The 17430-nt window shown below is 38.7% G+C and overlaps 1 pseudogene; it reads right to left on the bottom strand.

Annotated features, from left to right (window-relative positions):
- Window positions 1-2041: 2041 nt before the first annotated feature.
- On the bottom strand, window positions 2042-3458 carry LOC150049229 (ubiquitin carboxyl-terminal hydrolase 14 pseudogene; annotated as a pseudogene).
- Window positions 3459-17430: the final 13972 nt, after the last annotated feature.

Raw genomic sequence — 17430 nt, 5'->3', positions numbered from 1 at the left:
CATGAACATATTTAATATCCAGCACCATGCACAGAAGAGTTATGGAAACAGAAATGGTGAAATTGCTTTGCTTTAAAAGTTTATAATCTAGAGACAGAAAGCAATATAGAAATTCTGAGTATAGAGCCGGGAGTTTGGCCTAGCATGCGCGAAGACCCAGGTTCAGTTCCACATACATAGGAAAAAGCCAGAAGTGGTGCTGAGGCTCAAGTGGTAGAGCTCTAGCCTTGAGAAAGTCCAAGGACAGTGCCCAGGCCCTGAGCTCAAGATCAGGACTGGCAAAAAAAAAAAAATCTGAGTATAGTCTAAAGAAAGATAAAAGCCAAAAGGAAGGGAAAATATTATAAACCAAAACATGTGAACAGTGCAGTCCAGCCTGGAGTGATCTCTGGAACTTTCCAGCTTCTCTTGTGCTACCAGGAGCCCCTTTCCCATCCCTGAGGAACTCTCCCTAACTTCTCAACTTGATTTATTTAGCCAAAAAATGTGTGTATTGTTCACTTTAATATAAGCATTGTTCTTTTTTTAACCCCTCTGTTTTTTATTAAATATCTTCATTTTCTAAAAACAAGCAACCATTGGGGCTGGGAGTTTGGCCTAGTAGTAGAGTGCTTGCCTATCATGCACAAAGACCCGGGTTTAATTCCTGGGTATCACATATATAGAAAAAAGCCAGAAGTGGTGCTGAGGCTCAAGTGTTAGAGTTCTAGCCTTGAGAAAATCCAAGGACAGTGCTCAGGCCCTGAGCTTAAGCCGAGGACTGGCAAAAAAAAAAAAAAAAAAAGCAACCAGTACATTATATTCACCAGATGGTGCATTACTTCACAAACATTGATACCCTTTCTCATGTCTTGGTCCCCATTTCCCTTCCCCCACCCCCACCCCTCATCTTGTTTTCCCCCCTTCCCTATCCTATTTCAAATAACCAAATAAACATACATACAATATATCAGATAACAAGGTATAATAATGTAACCATATGAGATAACCAAGGGACAGCAAAAGAGATGAGAGATAACAGTACATTAAGGACAACAATCACTCATTATATGGCTTTTGTTTCCATATCCTGGAGGTCCTTTCACTTAGCGTCATCCTATATGGCCTTATGTATCTAGGTTTTGCTCTATTGTAAATCTCTACTAGGAGAGCCCAAGATTTCTACAGATTATGACAAATGAGGGAAACCATTGAGCCTACTGAGTCTGGCTTACTTCACTTAATATGATTTTTTTCTAAGTCTTTCCATTTCCATACAAATGGGCGATGTCATTCTTTCTGACAACAGCATAGAATTCCATTGTGTATACATACCACACCTTGTTGATCCACTCAGCAACTGAGGGGCATCTAGGTTGGTTCCATATCTTTGCTATGGTAAATAGTAGAGCTCAACATTTTTAAAGCTGATTACTACAAAATGATTGCAAAGTTAAATGTACAAACCATAGTACATCAGAGGGACACAATAATAAATGTATAATCAAATATAATCATATTGATCACAATTTATTTTAAGTCATGAAAAGCCAGCAATTGTCAGGCTGGACAAAGACTTGCTTGCACCCATGTTCGGATGTGGACAAGCAGCACTGAGTTACACAATGAAAGCAACACTTCCTTTTCCATCAACTTGGATATTTTTTTTGTTACATAAGGCAAAGAATGGGCAGCTACTTACCGAATGGTAAAGTGAACCATGCAAGAACAAATGTAATAGGTAATAAGTGTGCAATAAACACCACTACTGAGTCTTGGGCTGAACAAGGATAAAAAGGATCATAGAATGTAATGGTTGAAAGAATTACTGTAAGAAATAAGTTTTTAAAGATTGTCATCCAGTCACTTTTACCCAGAGCAGCTTATACAAAGTCAATATTCTGTCATTTTCAGATTGATACACAAGTGGTCTGATACGGCTCTCTTGTTCAACATGAGGGAAACAAAACCACCTAAATGTCTTCCTTTAAAGTGCTGGCTTATAGAAATGATCAACAAATAACATTATCTCACATCTAAGCATAAATAGCTAAATTGAAGATTACTGTTTACTTTCATCTTTCATTACTTCAACTCTGAGAGGTCCATAGAGTAGAACATAAGCAATGTGCCGGTCTCACCACCAGATAGCCACAGGATGTCTTCTGGTATTACGGAGCTGACCTTGTCATCATCAAACTTGATTCATTCATCTTGTTTACTTTTCACCCATGATACATAATGACCTGATGAACTAGACCTTCCCTCATGGGTCAGCACGACTTATAAGTCATAACAGCCACAATTATTGGAGCCAAAATCACCAGCAAATGAAAAGGGCTCATATTTAACTTCTTTCTGTGGACTATCTTTCTTGTCGTATTCATTTGGCTGCTGGTTCACTTTTTTTTATCTTTGAGATCCTTGAATTTTGATCAAAAAGAGATCATTTTCTCTGGCAGTTCTGGAGTACATAGTTCATAAACATCCAACAGGAGAGGAAATTTAAGATCCTTACAAACTTTGGCTTTCACAGATTCTTTCTCTTTATAAAAAAAAATCAAACCATCTGAATAGTTAAATAAGCAGGTAGTCGGCTGATCTTTGAAGATTCGATGTACAAAGCATTTCTCTGCAATGTTGGAGACTGGTAATTTCTTCCTGAAGTTGTAATTTAAGTTCTACAAAAAAGAAACTTGACTTCCTGATTAATAAAACAGCTAAGCTGAAGCTGGTTTCCCTTCCCTTTGGTGACCTCTTCTTCAGACTCTGTACATTTCATGGTAGTTTCAAACTCAAGACCAAAGAACTGATCGTTTAAGCTTTTCTTTTTAGAAGGCAGCATTGCTGAGGCAGATGAAGAATCTGTCTCTTTAACAGAATCATCTCAGCAGCAGTTGTATCTAACATTCATTAGCATCCTGCTGAAGATTCTGTCCTTGCTCACCCTTTTCTGCAGACTGTGGGAAAGCCGTGTGCAAAAACTTGGTAGAATAATAGGTGGAATACTAGAACTTGTATCCATGGAACCAAACTAATCTCTAAGGGCTGCAGTGATATACTGTGCTGAAACCATTTCCCCAGAAGCTCTCAAGGCACCTGCATACCTTTTAAGGGCATCTTTGCATTCCTGTAACAAGTGTCACCAAGGTTGTCGATCCACATGGTAAATCCATAGCCAATGCTAGCTGTTCTTCAATCGTATCTTCTACGAAGACAGTTTTAGCTGAAGGCTCTTCTGGAAGAGCATCTGCTGGCCACATCATTAGTACAGTCATGCCAGTTTTAATTCTGATGTTTCCCCAATCACCGTTCTTCAATGCTCCTCCTCCTTTCACCATAACTTTCTGTTTGGCCGGCTGGACTCCAGTCAGTGCAAAAAGCTGAACCTTGACCACCATTGGCGGTTCATCAATATTCAATTCTACACCTTCAGATTTCTCCTTTCTCCATTTTACCGTACCAGAGGACAGAGGCATGGCGGGGCTCCAGGGGAGGCAGCAGTGCCTGAGGTTTGGCCTGGAAAGGGCCGGGAAGAGACCAGAAGGAGCTTGTGGCAGCGGAGGAGGCGAACACGTTGCGACAGCTCGGATGCTAAGCATTGTTCTAAATGACAATGGCAATGGTACAACATAAAAGTGTTTACCCTCCTGATTACATTTCAGTTGGGGTAGACCTATCAACAAAACAAAATTGCTAAATATATAATGTGCCAGAAGTTGATAAGGAGCACAGGAAGAATATAAAAATGAAAGAGGGGCTGGGAGTTTGGCCTAGTGGTAGAGTTCTTGCCTAGCATGCACGAAGACCCAGGTTCGATTCCTCAGTACCACATGCATAGGAAAAAGCTGGAAGTGGTGCTGAAGCTCAAGTGGTAGAGCTCTAGCCTTGAGAAAGTCCAAGGACAGTGCTCAGGACCTGAGCTCAAGCCCAGGACTGGCAAAACAATAAATAAATAAAAATGAAAGAGGCTCAGAGATCGCTGAGGGTGCCTAGGTACAAAGTTAAATAAGACAGTCAAGAACAGAAGGTTAAAATAATGACCCACCAACATGTTCCTCTCCATATGCACAGACATGTTTAAATTAAGAATCATGAGATGTGGGACTGGGGATGTAGCTTATGGTAGAGGGCTTGCCTTGCATGCATGAAGCCCTGGATTTGATTCTTCAATACCACATAAACAGAAAAAGAACAATAGAAATGGCACTGTGGCCCAAGTGTAGAGTGCTAGCCTGAGCAAAAGAAGCTCAGTGCCCAGGCCTTGAGTTCAAGACTTATTACTGGCCAAAAAAAAAAAGTCATGAGATGGGGAGAAGATGAATCCAAGGTAGTCACAATGTACTCATGTAGAAGAAAGTGTCAGCCGCACTCCTTTCCTCCCTAAAAAGGAAGAGGCAAGAACTATACAGAGTTCACAGTGAAACTACTGCTGATTAGAAGGGAGCCAGAAGTCAAGGAATATGGGCAACTTCTCAAAGCTGGAAGAGGTAAGGAAATCGATTCTCCTCCCCAGGGGTGTGTGTGTTCTTCTAACCTATTGTATTTATGGTATTTGTGATGGGAAACCAATTCAGAAGGTCTCCCTGCAGAAATAAGGTTTGAGCAAACACTCAAAGAACCAGCTCTGCAGGTAGATAGAGCAGGAAAGCCCAGGCAATTCTTATCTCCAATTAACCACCAGAAAACTAGTCTGAGGCTCAATACTAGCCTTGAGTGAACAAGCTCAAGGAGAGCATCCTGGCCCTAAGTTTAACAAACACGGAAATGAACATGCTGGGGCATCATTTTACCTACTGTTCTTGGCCATCTGATTTGACTTTGTACCTACTCGACCTCAGCCTTATCCCTCTTCCATTCTTACATTTTTCCTGTATCACTGATAAACTTCTGGCATATTATATATTTAACATATTTGTTTTATTGGTAGGTCTACATCCACGCACAAAAGAAAATTCTGAACATTTGCAAGATTAAAATTGGTTTAATGGCAAATGATTAAAAGCCTGAATTTGTAGAATGTACTGATTTCCATGATGTAAATATTACAACTATGGTCCACTTCAAGCTACCATAGATTTGGCAGCTACATCAGCTTCAATTATCATTTCCAGATGAGCACTCCTCTCAAGATTTACCAATTTTGCATTATTTTCCATCTAGGCCCAACAGTTTTGAGTGTCAATTAGTCTCTCTCTCTCTCTCTCTCTCTCTCTCTCTCTGTCTCTCTCTCTCTCTCTCTCTCTCTCTCTCTCTCACACACACACACACACACACACACACACACGTACAAATCAGAAAAATAAAAATCAGTGAGGAGATAACTATATCTATAGCTATATGAAATTCTAGAATTTATTTGTCTTTATCACCTGGTGATAAAAACGTAACTGAGAAACACTTTTAGCTCCATATTAGAATTTTGCCACCAAATAAAAAGATACATTTTATTTTTCAGTCTTGTCTGTTTTCTTTATCCATAAAAATAAAATATCAGGATCCTTGTCAACACTACAATGTATTTCAGAGTAAGGTGCTTGTCTAGCATGTGTGAGGCACTGTGTTTGATCCCTAGCACCGAAGAAAAATATAATGGAAATAAGCAGTAGAATCTTGAAGTTGAGTTAAAAAGAACTAAATTATGTATTGGATGAGTAGAGCAGAAAAATAAGTAAGTAGATAGGAAAGAAGAAGGATGGTTTGGCCAAGCCAAAAAAAAAAAAGGCTACACTTAAAAGGTAATGTGGGCCAGGAGCATAGCCTAGTGATAGAGTGTTAACCTCGCATACACAAATCTGAGTTTGATTCCTTAGTACTACGTAGACAAAAAAAAAAAAACTGGAAGTGGCACTGTGGCTCAAGTGGCAGACCACTAGCCTTGAGCAAAAAGTATCCAAGGACAATACCCAGGCCCTGAGTTCAAGCCCCAGGACTGGCAAAAAAAATAGGCAATGAGAGAGAAAAATCAACTCTGACATGCAAAGATACAATCTTGATTTTAAGAGAGCTGAGAGATTGTTCAGTACAATAGGACTTTTTGTATGTGTATCTCAGTACTAAGGTTTGATTTCAGGGCCCCATACTTCACTTAAGGATGGAGCTCTGTCACTTAAACTACAGCTCCACTTCCATCTTTATCTTGGTTAATAGACATAAGAGTCTAGTGGACTTGTCTGCTGATGCTATCTTTAAACCATGATCCTCAGATCTCAGCTTCCTATGCGTGAACCACTAACACCCAACCCAACACAACTTTGTATAAAAGGAAGCAAAATATGAAAAATAGCTCCCATAATCAATTCTGCATTTTGTTTATCCTTATATCCATCCATAGACTGATCTGTTGTTTTCCACCAGGGGAATAATGTCTCTATGATGATACTATGGCACAGGTGTGCAAGTTTCTGAATCTTTGCTTTCAAATCATTTGAATATAATAATTATAGCTATGAATATAGGTATTGACAGATCAATGGATGGGATTGTTGAATCCTATGATAATTCTGTTTAACTTTTGGGTCAACTGTTACTATACCCCACAACCGCCGCACCATCTTAGATTCCCACCAGCAATATGCAGGGTTACAATTTCTTCACACCCTGCCAGCACTTGGGACTTTTTTATATAGAAACCAGCATGATAGATATGCAATGTAGCCTGAATACTATTCCAGTAATTCTAAGAGGTAACCAGTGGTAAGATCTTTAAATCTGGGTAGAATTGAACAAGTAAAACCTACTGACAAGTTTTTATGATGACTGAATCTATGTCCCTTAGATGGCAATCAAAAAAAAAATGTTGGTCCCTCTCTTATTTCCCTGGATTTATATTCAACCTCCTCCTAGGGAAACTATATGAAGTTCTAAACTATGTAGATTTGAAATAGGGCTGATTTCCAACTTCTGTTTTGTTTTACCTCTGTATCTTGCAACAGATGTCAAATGTGTCCTCTATTATGTCTAAATAGCACTACACCTGCAACCAGCTTTCCACTCAAATTAACTACTCATCAACTCTATTATTAAACAAACAAGGAGCAGCTGTAATACTCAAGGAATGTGTGGGATTATACTTTAAAATTACATTCCTGCCAACACTTTCAGTTTGTTGCATAACCCAAACCAATTTTCCAGTTAAATTAACAGAATACTTTGGTATCCATAAAACCCTGAGATTCCTGGCAGAACAGGCTACAAGAGAGTTTATAAGCAAAGAATAAATGTATGACACTTCAGAAATGTTTTCAGAGACAAGTTTAAGAAGTGTTTATTTTTAATTAGTGTGTTTTCTTTCATCTCATGGTTATAAACAACAGTTCATCAGTTTAACACTCTTCGTATGTCCTTGTAAAATGCTAGATGTTTGCAAAATTTTAATTATTGGGCTTCTGAAAGAACCAGTCATTCAACTATGTGATGTTTAAAAATCTTTCAACAAAACACTGAACAATGGACTTGTAAAAAAAAAAAGCATAAATCAAACCCTATTAAGGAATAGGTATTCTATCTGTGTATTCTACAACGTACCCCATAGCCATAGATCAATAGAATAATGGAAAATTCAAACCACTTGCGTCTCACTGCTGTGTTTTTATCCTATAGTGTCATAATGTGGTAAAAGAAAACTACTCTATAGAGTGATTTTCTGAGGAAACTAAAAAATAGTTCCCAAACAAATAAAACTTCTTGCAGTTGTCAATTTGCTCATATCAACTTATTTGCATACTTCACATGTACCAAGTCAAACTTCCAATAGTGACAACCTCAGGTAAAACTCTAAAATACATAGTTTAACTTTCTTGTTTGGGCTTCTTGCTCTTTCCTTTCTGAATGGCATAGATTAGATACTATGAGCAATCTCATTAAACAATTTAATAAAATTGGCCAGTTGTAAAGACTTCTGTAAAGAACACCAAGCCAAGTACCTATGGTTCATGTCTATAGTCCTAGCTACTCAGGAGACTGAGATCTGAGAACCAAGGTTAAATGTGAGCCCAAGAAGATAGGTCCAAGTAACTTCTACCTGCAATTAACCAGCAAAAAGCTGGAACTGGAGACAGGCCTCCACTAGTAGAACTCCAGCCATGAGTGGAAGAGCCAATGTAGAAAGTGAAGCCCTGAGTTCAAGTGTTAGTACTGACAGGGAAAGAAGAAGAATCCTAGTTGAGTAATAATAGTTCAGGCCTGTAATTCTACCTGTCCAAAAAGCTGAGCATGGAAATATGGTGGTTTGAGGCCAACTTGAGCAGAAAAGTTTGAGAGACCCTATCTATAAAAATAACCAGTACAAAATGTCTAGAAGTATGACTACGTGGTAGAGTGCCAGCCTGGTAACCAGACCCTGAATTCAAACCAAGTACCAACACACACACACACACACACACACACACACACACACACACACACACACACCACTAGGCTAATCTATAGGAAACATACTAAGCATTAACATATGCATAAATCACCTATGTTCCTTATTGAAAAACAGACCTTGATTTATGACCTATGAAGTGGGACCTCAGTTCTCAAATTTCCCATAGACACCCATGCAGCTATCCTTGGATCTTAGTAGATGCTACATCAAACAAAAGATGGAAATGGATATGAACTATGCAAGTCAGAGAACTGAGCAAAGTCAACATACGAGGGACAGATGAGTACAGAGAGTGAGAGGTGAGGCTGAAAAGGCTGACAAGAGGTAGGCTAGTGGTGAGTGCCAAGTAAAAGGCATGCTTTGCTGCAGAAACAGAAATAAGTACCTCAGCCTACTGCTTGCATTCTTAGAACCTGCATTCTATGAGAGTTATCTCATGGGTGGGCATATAAAGGCTCTCTATGGAGAACAAAACCAATAGGATATATACATATATAATTTATATAACTATATTTAAATAGATTTATAAAATGTATACCGTTTATAAACTCATATTATATAAATGTATATGTGCATTTATGTATATGTAACATTTATCATTTACAATATAAAAAAAGGGATTTTACCAAATTGCCTCACTTGTTTTGGGGTTGGGCAGTTCCACAATGGCTCTCTGCAGGCTGGAGAGTCAGAGAACCTAATAGATGCTTGGTCCAAGAAGCTGGAAGCCTAAATGAGAGACTGATGGTTCAGCTCCAGTCTGTAGCTAGAAGCCCAAAAGCTTGAAGAGTCATTGATGTGAGTCTATGTTGAAAAGCTGGAGAAGCTGATGTCCACAGACAATAGACATACTTGCGCAAAAAAAAATAACAACCAAAAAAATACCTTTGTTCTTTTCCTGTTTTTATTCCCCAGCCTATTAGATGGTGCTCCCCATACCCGAGGTGGTTCTTTCCACATCAGTTACTATCTTAAATGCCAGCCATCTCTAGACATGCCCTCAAGACATGTTTAAAATTGTGCTTTAACAAATATCCCAAGCTTCTCTCAATCCCTTGACTACCAAGATTAGCCACCCCCGTGGGAAACCATGAAAGATCCTTCAACAGAAGAGACACAGTCTAGTGGAATCTTTAAAAGGAGTTGTGGTTCGAGTGGTAGATAGCATCCAATCTTGAGTAGAAAAAACTATGGGAATGAGATCCTGAGTTCAAGCCCCAATACTGGTACAAAACAGCAGCGGGGGGGAATAAAAAGCTGGGTACCGGTGGCTCATGCCTATACTCCTAGCTACTCAGCCAGTTAAGATCTGAGGATCATGGTTCAAATCCAACATAGGAAGAAAAGTTCATGGGACTCTCATCTCACTGCCAGAAAACTGGAAGTGGTGCTGTGGCTCAAAGTGGTAGAGTACTAGCCTTGAGAGAAAAAGTTTCGGGAACAGTGCCCAGGTCCTGAGTACAAGCTCCACTATCCAAAAAAAACCCTAAATAATGTATTTCTGGACACAGGGATTGGAAAAAGGGTTCATGCGTGTAGAGCAGATGAAGTTAATGGTGGAAGTGGTGACGGGAGTGGATTTCTTTAGGAAGTAAATTTAAGATAGAATAACTAGATTTGGGGGTCACGGGCATGGTCTAGTGGTAGAGTGCTTGCCTAGCATGCACAAGGCCCTGGGTTCTATTGGTAACACATACACAGAAAAAGCCAGAAGTGGTGTAGTGGCTCAAGTCGTAGCGCACTAACCTTGAAAAAGCTCAAGGACAGTGCTCTGGTCCTGAGTTCAAGTCAAAAGACTGGCAAAAAAAAAGAAAAAGGAATAACAGAATTCAGTGGCAATTTGATGGTAAGGGAGTGATAAATGAAAAATAAGCATCAAGGATTATTCCTCATGTCTGTCAGAAACAAGTAGCTAAGTGAAAATGATGTTTTGTGCATGATAATCCTGGGCTTGAACTTATGGCCTGCACTGTCCCTGAGCTTTTTTTTCTCAAGGCTAGTGCTCTACCATTTGAGCCACAGCTCTACTTCTGGCTTTTTTGTTAGTTCATTAGAAATAAGAGCCTTACAGTTTTCCTGCCTGGACTGGCTTCAAACATTGATCTTCAGATCTCATCCTTGTAAGCCACCAGAGCCTGGCAAGTTAAAATGATTTTTATGTGATACAGGATGGCTGGAAAAGGAACTAAATTTAATTGATTTAGGAAGATGCATATATTTGGGGATACAACTCGAGTGTCCAATTCTAATTTTAGGAATGTTTATGAATATTTTAACATGACAAGTGTACACAAAGTTCTGGAGCTTAATAGAAAAAAATCAGTATATGCTGCTTATACGCATACATGAATAACAGAACAAAATACGAAAAAGATGCATTAGAAGGACACAAAGTTGGGGAAAAAGTTCATATATGTAGAACAGATGAATTCAGTGATGAAGATGACAGAAATGGTTTTCTCTGGGAAATAAATGAAAGGCAGAATAACAGAATTTAAGAGATATAATAAGTATTTACAGAAATTAGAGTTATTGAAATTTTGTGTAGAGGGCCAGGAGTTTAGCCTAGCATGTACGAAGACCTGGCTTCAATTCCTCAGTACCACATACATAGAAAAAAGCCAGAAGTGGTTCTGTGGCTCTAGTGGTAGAGCTCTAGCCTTGAGAAAGCCCAAGGACAGTGCTCAGGCCCTGAGTTCAAACCAGGACTGGAAGAAATAATAATAAAATAAAAATGTTGTGTAGAGTCCATGTACAGTGAAAAGAAAACAAAACTCAGGGTATGTCAAATTGATGTCCCTTTGACTGAGGAATTTCAAATTTAGATAATTTAACAAAGAAAAGAGCCATAAGAAAAGCAAGTAAACAGCATGGCTGAGAGAAAGGAAATAAATCAGCTACTAGAGTCAAAGCACTTACAACTCTACTCCCAAAATTCAGAATTTTAAGCCAGAGGAAGAAGCTTTCTCAACCAACTGGTCCAGAGATCCCTTCCCATTGGTCTTAGAACTAGAAAAACAACCAGTGACAATTGGGCTAAATTTTGTGACACCCTCTCTCTCAATTCATATGACTCCCACTACCTCAGAACATAACTATCCTTGGAGGTGGGGGTTTTAAAGAGGTAATTAAGGTTAAAAATGAAACCATGGTGTTGAATCCTAATCCAATATAAGAGAAGGAGATTCAAAATGACAGTAAAATTAAACATGTTTTGATGTGGGGGGGGGTCTAGCAGAAGGGAGGAAGGATAACAAAAGGGATGAATGAAGATAAATATGTTGAAGTGGTGTATATGCAAAATAACAATGAAGTCTGTTGCATTTTTCTTAAGTGAGATGAGAAGCAAAAGAGATTGATGGGGAAAGGGAGGTACGTATGTTGTATACATGTGTGCAAATGTCACATTCACTCCCCACCTTTACAACTAATGTGTCATAATTGTTAAAACAAAAAAGGAAGGAAGGAAGGAAGGAAGGGAGAAAGAAAAAGAAAGAAAGAAAGAAAGAGAGAGAGAGAGAGAGAGAAAGAAAAAAAGAAAAGAAGATTAGAACACAGAACACAGAGACTAAGACAACTAACTCTGTGCCAGCACAGCATGAAACTGGTCATCTGTGAGCCACAAAGGCCTCCAAAAAAACCCCAAAACCTTCCAACCCTTGAACCATTTTTTATTTGTTTTCATTTGAATTAGTATACATTATTAATATTAGAGAGTCCCACTGTGATAATTCCATAGATGCAGAGAGTGTCTATCAAACAAGTTTCCTCCTTTCCCCTGCCTTTGGAGGGATTCATTGTGCTATCTTCATAGACACATGCATAATGTTCTTCAGTCTTCACTCCTCAGTATCCTTTCCTTTTTCCCATCTTCCCTCCCACTGATCCTCCTTCCAGACAGATCTCCTCTTACATTCATGTATTATTATTATATCATAACCATCATTTTAGTTCTAAATTCCACTAATGTATAAACATCTCCAGCCCATTAATCTTGACCGTCTAGCCTCTGGAAATAAGAGAAAATAAATCACTCGATGTGTTACAGCAGCACTAACACACTAACACAGAAACCTTCAAAGAAGTAGTTTAATGGTCTTAGAAAAGTGAAAGCCAAGTTTCCCTGAATAAAGATCAAAGAGAAAATGAAAATAAGGAGAAAATAAGTGTAGAAAACTCTTGAGGAAAATTTGGTCACAAAGGACAAAGAGGAATGACTTGGAAATAGGCATGCTGTGAAGGGAAGGTTCTCTCCTAGACAGAAGCTAACAGTTTTAAATGCAAGACTGATGTTTAAATGCTGAGAGAAAGTATCAAGAAAGAGCTAGAAATGAGTGATGCAAATGAAAAATGGAAAAGCAATGGAGAGAATTGTTGAAGAGGAGAGCCCAGAAAAGCAGACACCAAAAGCCCATGTTAAATGAGTTCCTTTTTACTACAATAGGAATACTTCCCCTATGGTTCCAGGATTAGAGAGAAAATTTTGCACCTAATAGTGCAATAGAGCTTTAGTCTTTTCAATACACTTTGTTGCAGATAAGCTAAGACAGTCACCCTCATGAATAAAACGGAGCAAGGTTATCCTTATTTTACTATGAGGAAGGAAAGCCAAAAAGAGAAAGCCATTTGTTTGAGGTCACAAAGAGAGCTAGCTCTGTCCACTTCAGAGCACAGGGATCCAGACTTATTATTCTATGATAGTTATAGAAAGAATTAGGTAAAATGTCAGTTGTTACATTCTCTTTAACTTAAATGCAAAAATATTCCTAAGTCATCTTTATTAGCACCTCAAAATATTTTGTCATGCCAAACATTTAAATGCAGATCCAGGAGTTTGGCCTACTGGTAGAGTGCTTGCCTAGCATGCACAAAGACCCAGGTTCAAGTCCTCAGTACCACATACATAGAAAAAAGCCAGAAGTGATGCTGTGGCTCAAGTGGTAGATTTCTAGCCTTGAGAAAGTCCAAGGACAGTGCTCAGGCCCTGAGCTTAAGCCCCAGGACTGGCAAAAAAAAAAAAAGCCACTTAAATGCATTGGAGAGGTCTCTGTGTTCTGCCTATTTGAAACTGTAGGTCAGGATTAGAAGAAACTCAATTAAGGGGAGGGAGCTTATTTTGAAGTGATAAAATTAAGGCTAGCATAATAAGTGGATATTGGGGATATTCTAATTAAATGAAAGGTGAGAGTTCACAGTGAAAGAATTTAACTTTCGGGTATCTGAGATTTGGTGAAAGAAATGGGTAGTAAAAAATGACAGTAAATCAGAAAGAAAGAAAGACTACAAAACATCAATTAGAAAATGCTTCAAAATTCAAATGGACTGTTTCAAACTATTGCATCGTTGGGACTTGACTTCAATTGGGAAAACTCTGAAGGAAATGACCCCTTAGTCCCATGAGATAGCAAACATGATTTAGGTAAAAAGCTTTTAGTTTTATGGCCGGGGAGGCAGCAATAAAGAAAATGAACTTCCTGCCAGTGATTCTTTTTCAAGCCCTGCCAATTCTTGTGTCTGGGGAAGCTATAAAGAATGTCCAGCCTCATGTCAAAAGAATTGCTGTGGATTCTCCAGCTTGCCTTCATCCAAGTTTCCAAACATCCACAAACCTGTTCCCCGGCAGGCCTGGAATTAAGAGCCAAGAGATTCTGTTCTGTTTTCCTGCTGCAGTGACACAACTACGCCCCGGCACAAGCAGGGTTATAAGCAATAGGTGCTATAGAAATACACAGAGCAAATGTAAACAGCTGATGAAAAGCAGAATCCTTTTCTTTTTGGCAGCTGTAGTAATAGCACGAAGCACATCTCTTTTGGAGCTTTCCAAACCACTTCAAAAGCAAGTTTTCTGGTGTGGATCAAGAAAGCTAGGCAAATTGCCCCCATGGTTCTTGGCCAGTGGCTACCAGCCAAGGTATTGATGAGTGTAAGCCATGCAAGACCACACTCCGCCTCAGTGCTGTCTCTTTCAGAGCTCTTTTTAGTCCCTATAGGTATGGGCAGCATAGAGGTGGTTTTTGTGATCTTAAGCCAATGCAAAGACAGTCAAGCTTCCCATCACGGTGGCCTCCCAGGCTCACTAGTCCCAGTCCACACTTCCTCCCCTGCCAAAATCTACCAGTCCTGTGTGCTACAGATAAATGGCCTTCTACTGGTATTTTAAGGAGCATTGGACATGGAAGGGTTTGCTCATGATTGCCAATACCATTCCTGTCCTTTTCAAACTGGACCAAGACCTGTTTAGAACTAACTTACATTGTCTTTCTCTGTGCTTTTTTTTTCTTTTCTTCCTCTTTCTTTCTGTTTTGTACTGGACAGTAACTTCAGGGTTTTATTAATTTAGAACTTTGTTCTTGATAGGCAGACAGTCTACACCTTCAGTTCTTTTTTGTATTGATTATTGTCAATATAGGGTCTCTCTTTTGGCCCTGGCTAGCCCATGTTTCCATCCCCCTGTTGGTGTTTTCCCAAATCACTGAGGATAACAGGCCCCAAGTCATTGTGCTGGGGCACATATCTGTGCCCAGCGGGAGTTGAGATGGAGTTTCCTGAGCTGCTTTTCACTGGATTGGCCTCAAAGTACCATTCCCTGATGTGCACCTCCAAAGTAGCTGGGATTACAGGCTTGCACCACCATGCCCTACACTCTTAATCTTTCTTTCTGAAATTTTCTTAGAAATGTTTTTTTAGTAAGATACAAGGAGCAACTCATGATCTGTACTAATATGTAAGAGCCAGCTGGACAGAGAACTTGCAGAAAGTCTTTCAGAACGTCACAAACGACATTAAAATTCGTCAATAAATGCTCACTTATGCCTCACACCCACTTCCAGATCTCCACTTTTAGCCAATTTCCACTAACAGGCAGTTCCTTCATATAAATGCAAATATAAATACAATATACATGTAATGTTTAGCATTTCACATATAATTTTTAGCATTCCCAGTTAACATGTTTTCAGTGAAATTTCAAAGCACATGCTCTTACTTATAATGTCAAAGAAGCAAAGGTTCCCTGTCCAACTTTGAACTATTAACGGTTTTGTGTATATAACTGTACTCTTTTTTAAAAAAAATAATCAGTGAAAAGAAATCTCTAGCAGAATATGCTTGGGTTTTAACAAATTCAAAATCTTGGTCTTTCACTTCCTAGCCTCTAGAACTGCGATAAATAATTGCTTCTTATTTAAGTTTGTGATAATATGCGAAAAAGCCTAGCAGACTAGGTTGTTTTTTTCCTCCAGAAATCCAGATAACTTGTAGCCACCTACTATCTTTAAAAGTTAATTCTTCCCTTTTCCTTTGAAGTATAAACTTCTGGACTACACTTGAGCTGAACCTCTAGCCCACAACTGAAGAACTTGCCTCTGCTCCTGCCAGGTGATTTTCTCTTATGTAAACAAAGAACATTCTTGCTGAATAAATTTGACCAGCCAGTATCTGTGCAGTGCAATTCTGTGGGTTCAGTCTTACTTAGACTTTAGACACTACTTAATCCTGCCCATTGGACTGGGGTCTCTGATTCGGCCAGTAAGGTCAGATTCGTGTATTGGCGCTGCATTCTGAATGCACAGCCATACCCTGGTTAGCATTGACCACTAACCGGATATTATCACTGGCCATTGTCTTCTTCACGTTCCACTTGCCACCACCTCTAGCTCCCATTTAGCCTTACATATTCCTTGTGCTGTTGAATACCATGACCATCAATGATTTAGGCAAAGTCATTGATCTGTGGACATCCAATTACAGGACTTCCCTTCAATTTATGGGTGCACGTACATAATAACTAGCATTATTTTTATTTTCTCATTTTCCACTTCTCAGAATTCCCCACTTAGAGAATCTTGACCTACCAACATCTCATAATCCTTTTGAAAATGATACAGAAAAAGATGATGCACGTACAGTGCAGACTGCAGCTGGCTTCGTTTTTCCATCATCTAAAAAGCACAGAAGGTAATTTCTGAACCAGCAGTAAAAATCTATTTATAAAGAATGCTGATTTGTTTTGGGGACTCTGCAGCTCAGAAGTTCAATTTATTTCCTTACCATAAAAAGAACTATTACTTTTTTTTTGAACAATCATAGTGCATTTTAGAAATGTCTTAAAAAAAAACTTGCAAATTGGTATATAAATAGCTTTCTTAAAATGGCATCATTTAAAATCCAGTCTGCTGATTGATGATTTTTTAGTGCTCCAGGGAAAATGATTTCATGGTCACCGAACATACAACATAAATATGTTTTTATACAGCAGCTGGTATCATTAAAAATACAATTATTAAAATAGAAATTATGAAGTTAAAATGAAATCTTTACTCTGACAATGTCGATTTTTGAGCTAACTTGTTGACAAAAGTTATACTTTTTTGGAAAAAAAAAACCCTATGCAATGCTTCTTTGATAAATCTAACAGCAGTCTGAAAAGTTACTACTTACGGAACAGGAACAGCAGTAATTTATTTTGAAGTACATTGTGATCATGAGGTCAGCTATCTTGTGTTATTAGAAAGGAAACAGCATCACCTTGTGGACAAATAAGAAAGTGGACGGAATTTGCTCAAATAGTATCAGGTTGTATTGTCCACCCATTCCTATTATATTGTTAAGGACAATACTTGACTTATCACCTAAACATCCCCTCATGCCACGTGTTGCAAAAATCAGTCTTTTCTACAGCATCCACCTGCTTATGGTCATTGCTGTTTAGCATCTTCATTTCTTCTACAGCTTCGTTGAGATATAACTGACACAAAATCTATGTAAGTTGTACCACTTGATTTTTTTCTACCACTTGATTTTCTTTTAACCACTTGATTTTTTTACTGGGGTTTGAACTCAGGACCTTGCACTTGCTAGACTGACACTCTACCATTTGAGCAATGCTACCAGCTAGAGTTTGATATGTGGATACCTTGTGAAATAATCATCCCAATCAAGCAAATTAATGTCATCTGTACATAATTACCATTGTTTATGTGGGGGGAGTGTAAAAATCATTTTTACCTATACTCATCAAATTACAGAAATACACGATATTGTTAACTATCATCTGGAACTGCCAAAATTTGCTTATA

This window comes from Megascapheus bottae, chromosome 20 (assembly GCF_031878675.1).
Source record: "Megascapheus bottae isolate mThoBot1 chromosome 20, mThoBot2.hap1, whole genome shotgun sequence".
NCBI classification, from domain to species: Eukaryota; Metazoa; Chordata; class Mammalia; order Rodentia; family Geomyidae; genus Megascapheus; species Megascapheus bottae.
The sequence above is the reverse complement of the archived record's forward strand: the minus strand, read 5'-3'. Positions and strand labels throughout refer to the sequence as shown.